The sequence below is a fragment of the Stegodyphus dumicola genome, chromosome 12 (genome assembly GCF_044657685.1).
Source record: "Stegodyphus dumicola isolate Sdum_Otavi_A_Nest chromosome 12, ASM4465768v1".
Lineage (NCBI taxonomy): Eukaryota > Metazoa > Arthropoda > Arachnida > Araneae > Eresidae > Stegodyphus > Stegodyphus dumicola.
Window position 1 is genome coordinate 30197963 of NC_140779.1, and position 11064 is coordinate 30209026.

Here is an 11064-nt window from a genome sequence, read left to right on the forward strand (position 1 = left end):
ATATCTCTAATGTTGGAATTCAAGATGAACTTTAATTAATTAGCTTTTAAAATAGATTCAGCTATGTAGTGATTGCTTTTACCTTACTGATTGATTTGTTCATGGATTTTGAGTTTATGGGCTTTGATCAGATTTTTAAGAAAATGGGGATTCTAATGATCATGATGGTTCTGAAGATCATTGCACATAGGAAAACTGACTGAGCATTGTTGGAGATGATGACCACTGGTGATAATGGCAAAGAGTAAGTTGTAAGTTCTAACAGACTACATAGACAGCAGATCTAGCAGCATTAAATGATTTGAGTCATAATAATGAGTAGCTGTGGACTGAAGTAGGAGCGGGCAAGATTCGAGACACAGCTAAAATGAAGATATCCTATTTGGTAAAGTTAATATTGTTACAAAATGCCCAGCTGCGGTAAGACAGCTTCCGTGCAAAGTGGGTTTAGGGTTGCCAGATTTGGCACAAAATTGCCCATTTGGCGACAAAATTGGTGATGTGTCATAGACAGATGGAGAACCTTCTATTGAATATAATAATAGCACAAATTCTTACTGGTTTGGACCAGAATGTTTCCGAAGGCAGGCCAAAAGCTATATAAACTCTGCTGGTATGTAAAGTAGAGAGTGTCTTGTAGTCTATCTAGTGTCGAGTTGGTCATCAAGTGTATCATGAGTTGGTGCATCATTGAAACTATCAAGTGTATCATCAAGTGCATCAGGTTCCAAAAACAACCGAAACGAGTCGGTAGCTTTACTCTGGTGCTTTGCCAAGAAGCTGTCTTCATCATTATAGCCTGAAGGCTGTGTTGCTGATTGTTTTAGCTTGTTGTAGTTTTTCGAAGACTAAACATGTTTTGGGAGCTGTCCTGAGTGATACTGGCTAAAAAATTATGTTTTCATTCGTCATCAAGTGTTGTCGTTAATCATTCCAAATCCACAAACCTGTAAGAAACACAATAACAGGTGACAGAAGTCGGATTTGCGAGTGAATGGCAGTGACAAGAGTGATGGAAGAACAATTAAGACAGCTTATGACTATATTTGCTGTATTTCAAGAAGAGATGGAAAGCACTGTCAAACTCAGTTAAAGAAAAAGTAAAAGCTAGCCAAGAAAAGCTGCTTGAGTAACTCCAGTGGATGGAAATGAAGAAAAAGGAAATTCGAAGGAACATTGTGGAGTTTAGAGAGAAAATTGAAGCCAGAACGGAAGATGTGAAAATGACAGTAGTGGCATATGGAGAATTAAAAGAGAAAGAAATGAAGGAAGTCGCTAATGAACTGTTTGAGAAAGATCAAGAAAGGATGGATGAAACATCTAACAGGATTAAAGAAAAAGAACGAAAGAAGCTTTTGATTCATAATGGAAGTGGAAGAAAGTGAAAATGTGACTGTTAAGTTCATCAAAACTGATAGTGAAATTATGAAGTTGCCCTTAGCAAGTATGAAACCATCTGAAATCTGAAAATGCATGTGATGCAGAGATGGAATAAGCTGTTTACAGCTTACACAGAGTGCTCCAGTATTGCAAGAAAATTCACCCACTTCACAAATTAAGTGTATGTCTGCTAATACAAGTTGTACAGACACCAACTTGATTTTAAACCAGGGTATTTCTGTTCATAAAGAATTGGATTGTATTCATAACTCTGATGCAAAAGTTGGAACTGGTTTTCTAGAAATAGAGCAAAATAAGAATGTACCAAATGCTGAAAGTACCTTTGTATACATGATGCGAACAAGCTACAGAGTGGTCAGCAAACTGTTTCAGATCTTCTTGTAAATGAGAAGTCTGAAAGGACTGAATCTTCAGACTGTGATATGCAAAACAGAAATAGGTCTGAGAACTGCAGTGAAAAGGTATTTAACCCGGGTATAACTTAATGAAAAGCTTGAGATTGAAATTCATTCTGAACTTTAATTTGTATAATTTAAAATTATTATGTGGTTAATTTGTGTGTATAACTTGTATATAGTGCAAATACTTGTTTCTTTAGTTATGTTATTTGTTTTATTATGTTTTGTTTGTATCAAATTTGGCTCCTGACCAAGGTTGTGTCTAGGATGTGCAGTCCTTGGGAAGGGGCAGTGTTATGAAATGCCCAGCTACAGTAAGATAGCTTCCCCACAAAGTGGACTTAGAGTTGCCAGATTTGGTGTGAAATTGCCCATTTGGTGACAGAATCAGCGATATGCCATAGATGGTTACAGAACTTTTTAGAATAAATTCTTACTGGTTTGGCCCAGAATGTCCTCGAAGGCATGCTAAAAGCTATGTAAACCCTGCTGTATGCGGAGTAGAGTCTAGCATTGAGTGTATTGTGAGTTGGTGCATTGACAGTGTGCATTGTTGAGGTATCGTGACTTGTAGCATGAAGAGTCTTGAGAATACGTTGAGTTCCGAGAACGGCTAAAGAGTCGGGAGCCATACTCTGGTGCCTTCCTGTGACGCTGCCTTTGTCGTTATAGCGTGATAGCCTAAAGACTGTGTTGCTGATTGTTTTAGCATGTTTGTTGTAGTTTTTCGACAATTGTAATTGTGGTTTTGGAGCTGTCCTGAGTAATACTGGCTAATAAATTGCGTTTTCATTCTTCATCAAGTGTTGTCGTTAATCACTCCAAATCTTGGAACCCGTAAGAAACGAAAAAATATACTAGGTAGTCTTATTGGAATATAGGTTTCTTTTTAAATAAATTGATATTGCAATAGTTACCAGTATTTATTCCATCAATACTTTTCATTTGTTATGTTCTTATTGAACCTTATGTTTCAGAAATTAATTTATTCATATAATTTTCCCTTCTCAATTTTCATCTGATAAAATTTGTGAAAAAGGCAGAAAAATGTAAAAGCAGACATTATATTTATTATTAAATAATATTGATTGAAAACAATGGTAATTAGAAACAAACTATATATGGTTTACATGGAACAAAAAGCAATGACGCAAAGACCAAAAATCGGTAAAATTCAGTATTTAAAACTTCATCAGTTTCGAAACTTTTATCATCAGTTGCTCATCATGATTCAGTGCAGTCACATTTTTGGATATAAAATCCGTGCAGTGGGATTCAAATGGATAATAGCTAATCATACCAGTTAAAAAAGTTGTGGTTTCCTTTAAAGAACAAAATTTTGCTTAAAGAATAAAGCCCTATACATTAGCTTCTTTATTACTTGCCGAATAAGAGGAAATTCTTTAACAAGTGATTTAATTTAAGGTTTATAAAAGATATTGTATGGTAATATCTTGAGGGACAAATTAGTTTGCTTATTAGCAAATAGCAGACTTCTCAATAAATTAGCTTTTTCAGTTGATTATTATATAAGTCATCAGCAAATAACAGGCTTCTGTAGTTGTTCAAAATAAGGTTTTACTATACATAGTCCAAAGAGAAATTTGCATACTTTACTTCTGAGAATTGATTATTCCAGATTATATATATATATATTAAGACTTCTTAGTAGTGGAGTAAATATGCTTTGTTGAATGAAAATGATTGCTGCATTCTCTGATTAAAAATTGAGGAATGATCAAAAAGCTCAGATTGTAGGAAATGGTTTAATTTCATTACTTTGAAACGTCTGATTATGATAATGGGCATCCAGAAAAGATCTAATTTGTAAAAATCACTGTTTATGTCACCAAATAGAAACTGATTACAGAATAATGAAGAAATAAACAAAATATAGCGCAGCATCACATTCAGTCATTAAAAGAGAAGTTATTTTTTAAAGAATTATTTAAAATTTAAATCAGTACTTTTAATAGGTGAAACACAGAACATAAATATTATGTCTCAGAATTGGTGGGCTGTAGCTTCTGTGCTAAAGTATGCTACAAGATAGCTCTACTTCACGTTTTTGTAATTAATTTCTCTGCATGCTGTAGTATAAAATAAAATGGCTTTCTTACAGTTTATATTAATAAGTACATAGAAAAGTATTTTTGGGTGTAATCTGAACACAACTGTAAAGAATTTAAATGGAGGGGCGTGATTTAATTGAGGAATTAAGTGCTGTGTTTATAGAGTAAAATAAAATGTTTAATTTACAATTTGTTTTGCCAAATGCTCTTAGATTTCAGTGAATGTTTTAATAACATTTACACCTTAAAATATGATTGCTTTAAAATTTGTATCTTTGTAAATTCAATTATAAATTAAAAATAGCCCTTTTAAAGGAAAGAAATACTGATATTATGTTTTAATTATAGAACATAAAAAGTGTGTTTAGATGGAAATGAGCTGTAAATGTTCATTGCAGATCTTCATATAATATTATGTATCGTAATACTGCATATTTTGTTTAAATGATAAATTTTTTTCCCGAGCACAAAATAATATTTAATGTTGCAAATTTTCACTTAGTTATTAAGGGTTATAGGCGAAAATGCCGTCGTACAAAACATTGCAGTTCTAAACATCTGGTATAAAACTAAAAAAGATTAGAAAATGCAAAATGAGTAACTGCGTGACGTTACCTATATTAAAATTGTTTAATTCATTATCAAATCATAAAATTATTTTCGTTCACCTTTGTTAATTCTTTTAATAAAAATTAAATCTAGTTTTGATCAGTTCATTCATCTTCTTAAAGTGTCCTCAATTTTTTCATGTACAGCATGGAGCTGATTGTTAGGCTGTTGATTCCCTAGTTACGATGATATATGTCGGGTTAGTTACATAATATTTCCCTAGGCGATTGGATTTATTATACTATGGCAAAGCATGCAAGAGGTATTAGGAAGAAAGACTTTCTCAGGAACTGGCTCTTATACAAATTGTACACTGCACCAAAAAAAAGGAAAAGTTTATCTCCCGTTCTACTGTTCCGATTGACGAAATTCAAATTGCGGTTTTCATGTCTTGTAAGGGCGACTTAGGGTATATATTAGATTTCTATATAGCATTGTTCTAATATAGGTATTTTGACACAAAAGCGGACTTTTTCTGAAGTGACATGCCAACTTTTTTTCAGGTTTCGATTCTGCGACTCAAATTATGCCTAAATATTAAATTTTGTAAAATTTGGTGCGAAATTTACTGAGAAATTCAAAAATTTAACTTGGCGAACATCGTAATATATAGCAACCTATTTTCCTTTCCTTTTTATTCATTGCAGACGAGCAAGGAAAAAAAAAAAAAAAAAAAAAAAAAAAAAAATCGTCCATTCTTTCAAATAATTTTAACAGAATGCGTAAACCACATTTGGCATTATTATCGCTTATAAAAAGTAAAATTCGAAAAATTTATACAAATTTTTTAAATACTTATTTAAAGAATAAATTATTAAAAATGGACAAATTTTATTTTGATCGAACCTAAATTTCGAAATGAAAGGAAGAATAAAATAAGTTTAATTTTGAGAGCTAATTTTTTAAAAACTACTCGTGCGATTTTTACAAAACTTGGCAGTTTTGAACAGTTTGAGTCGTAGAAAATCTCAATATGAAAAAAAAAAAAAAAAAAAAAAAAGGCATGTCATTTCAGAAAAAGTCTTTTTTATCAAAATACCTATGTTTAAATAATGCTATATATAAATCTAATACATATCCTAAGTCGCGCTTTCGAACCGTAAAAAATGCAATTTGAATTTTGTCAATCGGACCAGTAGAACGGGAGATATAGAATGTCCCCCCTTCTTTTTAGTCCAAAGGGACTTTGTCCCTGAAGGACTTTTTTCGTTTTGCGATTTTGCGTTGAATCACTAAAAATGTCCGTTTCACTTTTCAAACTGTTGCCACCAAATGTTAGAGTCCTGCATTATATTTGAAGAAATTAAATAATGAAAAGTCTGCATAAATGTATGTCTCGCATTGTGATAAAGCAAGGGTACATTGCGATAAAACAACTATCGAATTTTGAATGACGTAATGCTCCTACGAATATGGGCATGTGGAAGCACAAATTTAAAATTGGGAATTTGTTTTATTATCGATTTCATATTTTGTAAAACTTTAACGAATTTTTGATTAAGAAAGTCAAGGATTTCAAAGCGAGCAATGGCAACACTCTACGGGGAAAAAAAAAAAAAAAAAAAAAAAAAAAAAACGTTTTATCTCCTGCGCGCGGAACTTGTGTATCGGAATTTTAAGATAATGCTGATGCTAAAATTATTTTGTGACATTGCTATTGAACTGAATTTTATGTGCAAAGAACATGATATTTAATAAATAAAGGTAACACACAAAACGTTAAAAAAAAATACGCCCCTTTGGACGTAATTTAAAATCTGAAACCTTTCAGATTTTTTTTCCTTTTCTTTTGCGCTTTGTACATTAGAAAAACCACAAAAATGTCATGCTGCCAGTTTATTCGCGGGATCAAACTATCTGAGCCGAGCAGAGGTGAAAATTTTTTTTTTTACAATTTGATAATTAATTTGCATTCAAAGCCTGACAAACATGTCTGCAATGATATGTTGGTGCTTTATTTTTTTACCACGATATTTTCTACAATGATGTTTTGAAACATTCTCTATATTTTCGGAGACGACGATGTTTTTATACCGCGATGGTCAGAACTGCGATGTTTTTTCCCTATGATATTTTGTGCAACGACGTTTTCTCTTTACGATGTTTTCGGTGAACACCGTTATTATGTTTAGCAATGTTTTCCAAGTCGGCTTGCAGCGAAATTTCCGGATGTAAATTTGAATCTTTATACTTAGAAAGGTTCTATTCAGAACTTGTTGCATATTTACTATAAATTCATTGAAACATTTTATTTTGAGATAGATTAAAGTAGTTTCAATCTTTTCTGAGTTCATCATATCAATGTTCAGTTTCCTTATTAAGATGGCTTTACAAAACCCAAGTGCTAGAAACCCCAAAGGGGCGTAAGCTCAGATGGGCTGTTGGTCTCGAAACGGCATTTTGCGTCGAATCACTATAAATCGCAGTATCACTTTTCAAATTGTTGCCGCCAAATATTATCGCCCGTATTGTATGTTTAAAGAAATTAAATTAGATGAGTTTTAATCTAATATTCACAATAACTCAAAATTTAATTTTTGGAAAGAACAAAGTGTTGTTGATATGCTTGAATACTTAACATAATTATTTCCTTCGTAATTTCTTTTAAACCTCAGTATCTTTGTTGAAAGAGAATAGCATGCTATTTGTCGGTCGTAATTTGAAATAATGTCCATAGATGGCAGCACCACTGAGTGTTCATCCAAAAGTAAAGTAAAGGGATACCAAGGAATTATACGATGGTAGCAACTATTGGCCGTTCTCCTCGCTTTAATTGTTTGTGTCAGTTTATATTATTTATTTATTGGTTAAAATTAAAGTTGTTCATATTACAAAAATTAAGCTGTAGAAGTGATATATTGAAGGAAATAAAAGCTTCAAAAATGTAATAAGCTTAACTGAAAATGAAAAACACTACAATTATGATCTTGGGTATTAAATAAAGTTTTTTCACGCTTTTTTTAAATTGAAATTAAATTATTATACATCATTTACAACAGGAGGGCTTTATAAATTTGAGAAGAGACAGTCATATAACGGAAAAGACAAGTGAATGGGAGTAATTTGAACGAGAACGATTGCCAACATCGTATAGTCTCTCTCTTGTTCTTGTCCGCATCGTCTGTCAGAAAAATAATAACTTACAACAGTTATAATAAGGGACATGAATTGAAAGATATTTATGATGCAATTGAGATGGAATTCTGCTACAGTTTGTACTTTAACCTGAAACATTAACACCTAAATTCTATACTTATCATTGCACGTTAAAAAAAATTCATAAATATTTTATTGCATGCTAATATCTAAAGTTAAAAAAAGTTACACTATTCAATATTTGGAACTCTTAATTCTCAATATGTGATTCGTTTTGAGAAGGTCAAAATCCTATCCACAAAAGTGGGGAAGGGGCGAAGTCTGAAAGGTTTCAGATTTAAACGGTCGCTCAAAGTGTTTGTTACGGTTTTAAGTTTTTTTACGCTGAGATCCCAGTTTGTTGTTACACTCACACCTACGAATCCATTTATTTTTGCCTTTTTAGCTTTATTATTCAACATAATTTTCTTCGCATTTACGCCCTATACAAATCAACAGCAACATTACAAAAACTTTAAAAGCAGTATACCTTTAGAACTCCCCATGCAGCGTTAAGGTTAGCATATATTTTTCTGATTTTCTTTCAGTCTTTTCTGAGTTCATGATAACTATGTTCGCTTTCCTTATTAAGTTGGTTTTACAAAACGTTTTAGCGCAAAGAGGCGTTAGCCCAGAAAGGTTATTAGTCTCGAAACTTCATTTTGCGTCGAATCGCTATAAACCGCTGTATGATTTTTCAAATTGTTACCATCAAATATTATCGCTCGTAATATATTTAAAAGAAATAATGAAGAATCTGTATGAGTGTATGTTTCTCGTACTGTGACAAAACAACGATATTTAGAGCAGATTTGGAATAAAGTAGTTTTCCACCGAATACGGGCACCTGGAAGCCTGAATCTTGAACTTCGAATTTGTTTTATTATCTAGTTCATAATTTTTTTTTTTTAACTTTAACCCTTTCCGGCACGCTACCTTTTAAAGTTGGAGTTTTAATTGAAAAAAAAAAAAAAAAAAAAAAAAAAAAAGGCAGTCTTATTAGGTCTAGAGGAGTACACAAGTAAAATTTTGTGAAGATAGCGCTTATCGTTTTAATTCTGTGGGTGTGCCCAAAGTGGCGCACTGATTGAATAGAGCTTCGAAAAGAGTGCTGAAACGAGCATTGTTGTCAATGTACTGACCGATCAGATGTGGAGAAACAAAGAATACAGACTCTCAGTTGTCCTAGATTATCGGCGAGCCGTGTCTGGGCACACCTAGGGTTCGCCGTTTGATTTTAGGCAAGATTTCAAGGTAAAAATTTAAAACTAATATAGAATAAGGAGCCAAAAAATAGCATAGAAATTTATTTTAAAATAATTCCTTTTATATCCTAAATAAATCTGGAAGATTTCTTTAAAAAATGAGGGTCTTAAAAAAACTAAACATGGTTAAAATATATGGACTGGTTTGTGGTGAATTGCCATCTACTATAAATAATAAAGGTTCAGAGTAACCTATAGTAACCTATAAATCATTTTTCCTTCAATTTTTCTGTGCGCACAGAAGGAAATATTTAGGTGTGTCCAGACCGGACACACTGTTAATGAAAGGGGTGCAAATTAATGCAAAGGGTTAATGAATTTTTGATAAAGAAACTTAACTTATTTCAAAGCCAGTAGTGGCAACACACTGTACGGAATAAAATTTTTTTTCTCCAGCGCGTGAGACTGTTTATTGGAAATTCTAAAGGTATGCTGTTTTATGTTAAATATTTTTAGCCCAAAGGGGCGTTAGTCCAAATGCTCTTGAGACGTGTATGCATGTGTAAATGAAAAGAAAGCCTCTTTGTGCTTATGTAAAATATGAAAGTTTTCTGATTTTTTTTAATTTTTTTTTTTTTTTTTTGTCTTTTCATTATTAATGTTAATGCCCAAAGGGACATTTTTTTTAACGTTTGTGCACTACCTTTATTTATTAAATATCATGTTCTTCGCGCATAAACCACACAAAATTCAATTCAACAGCAATATCACAAAATATTTAAAAACATACCTTTAGAATCATATCTTTAGAATATTATATCATATCTTTAGAATTTCCGATAGGCATATGACGCGCTGGAGATAATTTTTTTTTTTTTTTTTTCCCATATAGTGTTGCAACCACTCGCTTTGAAATAATTGGGTTTGCTAATGAAAAATTCGTTAAATTTTTCAAACTAAGAAATAGAGACATATATGAGTATGAAATAAGACAAATTCAAAATTCAGGCGTCCAAGGTGCGCATTTTCGAGTGGAGGATTGCGTTATTTAAAATTTGATGAGTCTAGGTACCGTCGGTTTTTTTCACAATGTGAGAAACATACGTACATTCATGCAGATTTTTCATTATTTAATTTCTTTAAATATAGTACAGAGCTGTAATGTTTGGTGGCAAAAGTTTGAAAAGTAAACCAACGCAGAAAGTGAATCGACGCAAAATGCCAAAACGAAATTAATAGCCCTTCTGTGGTAATGCCCTTTGGGCTAAAAACAATCATTATGAGTTCTGGAACATTCGAGTAGTTTATAGCGTTTAGTGCTGCACATTTACGCTTAAAATATACTGTTTGAATTTCAGTAACTGATGCAAATTATTCTGTAAGCTCGTTTTTTTCATAACTACGAGTCTACCTTTCATTATTGCTGTAAAAATAATAAACACTTTTAACCTTTCACTGGGCTACATGCAGTCGAAGGGCCTTTGTTGGCCACCGCTGTTTAAGGTGACTGGAAATTTGAAGTGAATTATAATGTTACCCCAAGTGATTTTTGACGATTTAGCTTTAGGCTAGATTTTCCTTAGAAGCATTGTAGGCACAGTTTTCTAGAAGTAATATCTTATTTTCTTAAGATCAGCATTTTTCAATATTTTTGATTTCACGAAATTTTTGAAATACAGTAAGACCCCGCTTAACGCTGTTTCGTTTAGCGCTGTGTCGGTTTAGCGCTCTTTTATTTCAACCTCGGGATTCCCCGAAATTCCTCGCAGCATGAACTACGGGGATTCCTCGAAATTTTGCGCAGCGGTAGGTTTCCAAATAACATAATCCGAAACTTTGTAGTTATGTTTCTTGTTTGGTGCGGTGAGGTGCTGTACGGAAGCATTTTTATCATTTGAAACATTTGTTGACATTATTGTAAGTATAAATTTACATAATACTATAACGATTAATACAGTGACAAATATTATGATCTTTAGTTTTTATCATGGGTGATAATAAAAAACAAGAAAAGAAAGCAACCAGAAAAAGCATTTCACTGGAAACTTAAATGCAAGTGATTAGAAGATTAGATTCTGATGAGCGTCAATCTCAAATTAGTGCTGCATTGAATTTGGCAACTTCAACAATAAGGACAATTCTTAAGAATAAAGAAAAAATACTGTCATGGGCAACTGCAACTACGTCAAGTTCTGCAACTAGAATTACCCGTTCTAGAAATAACATTATAGAGGAAGTGGAAAA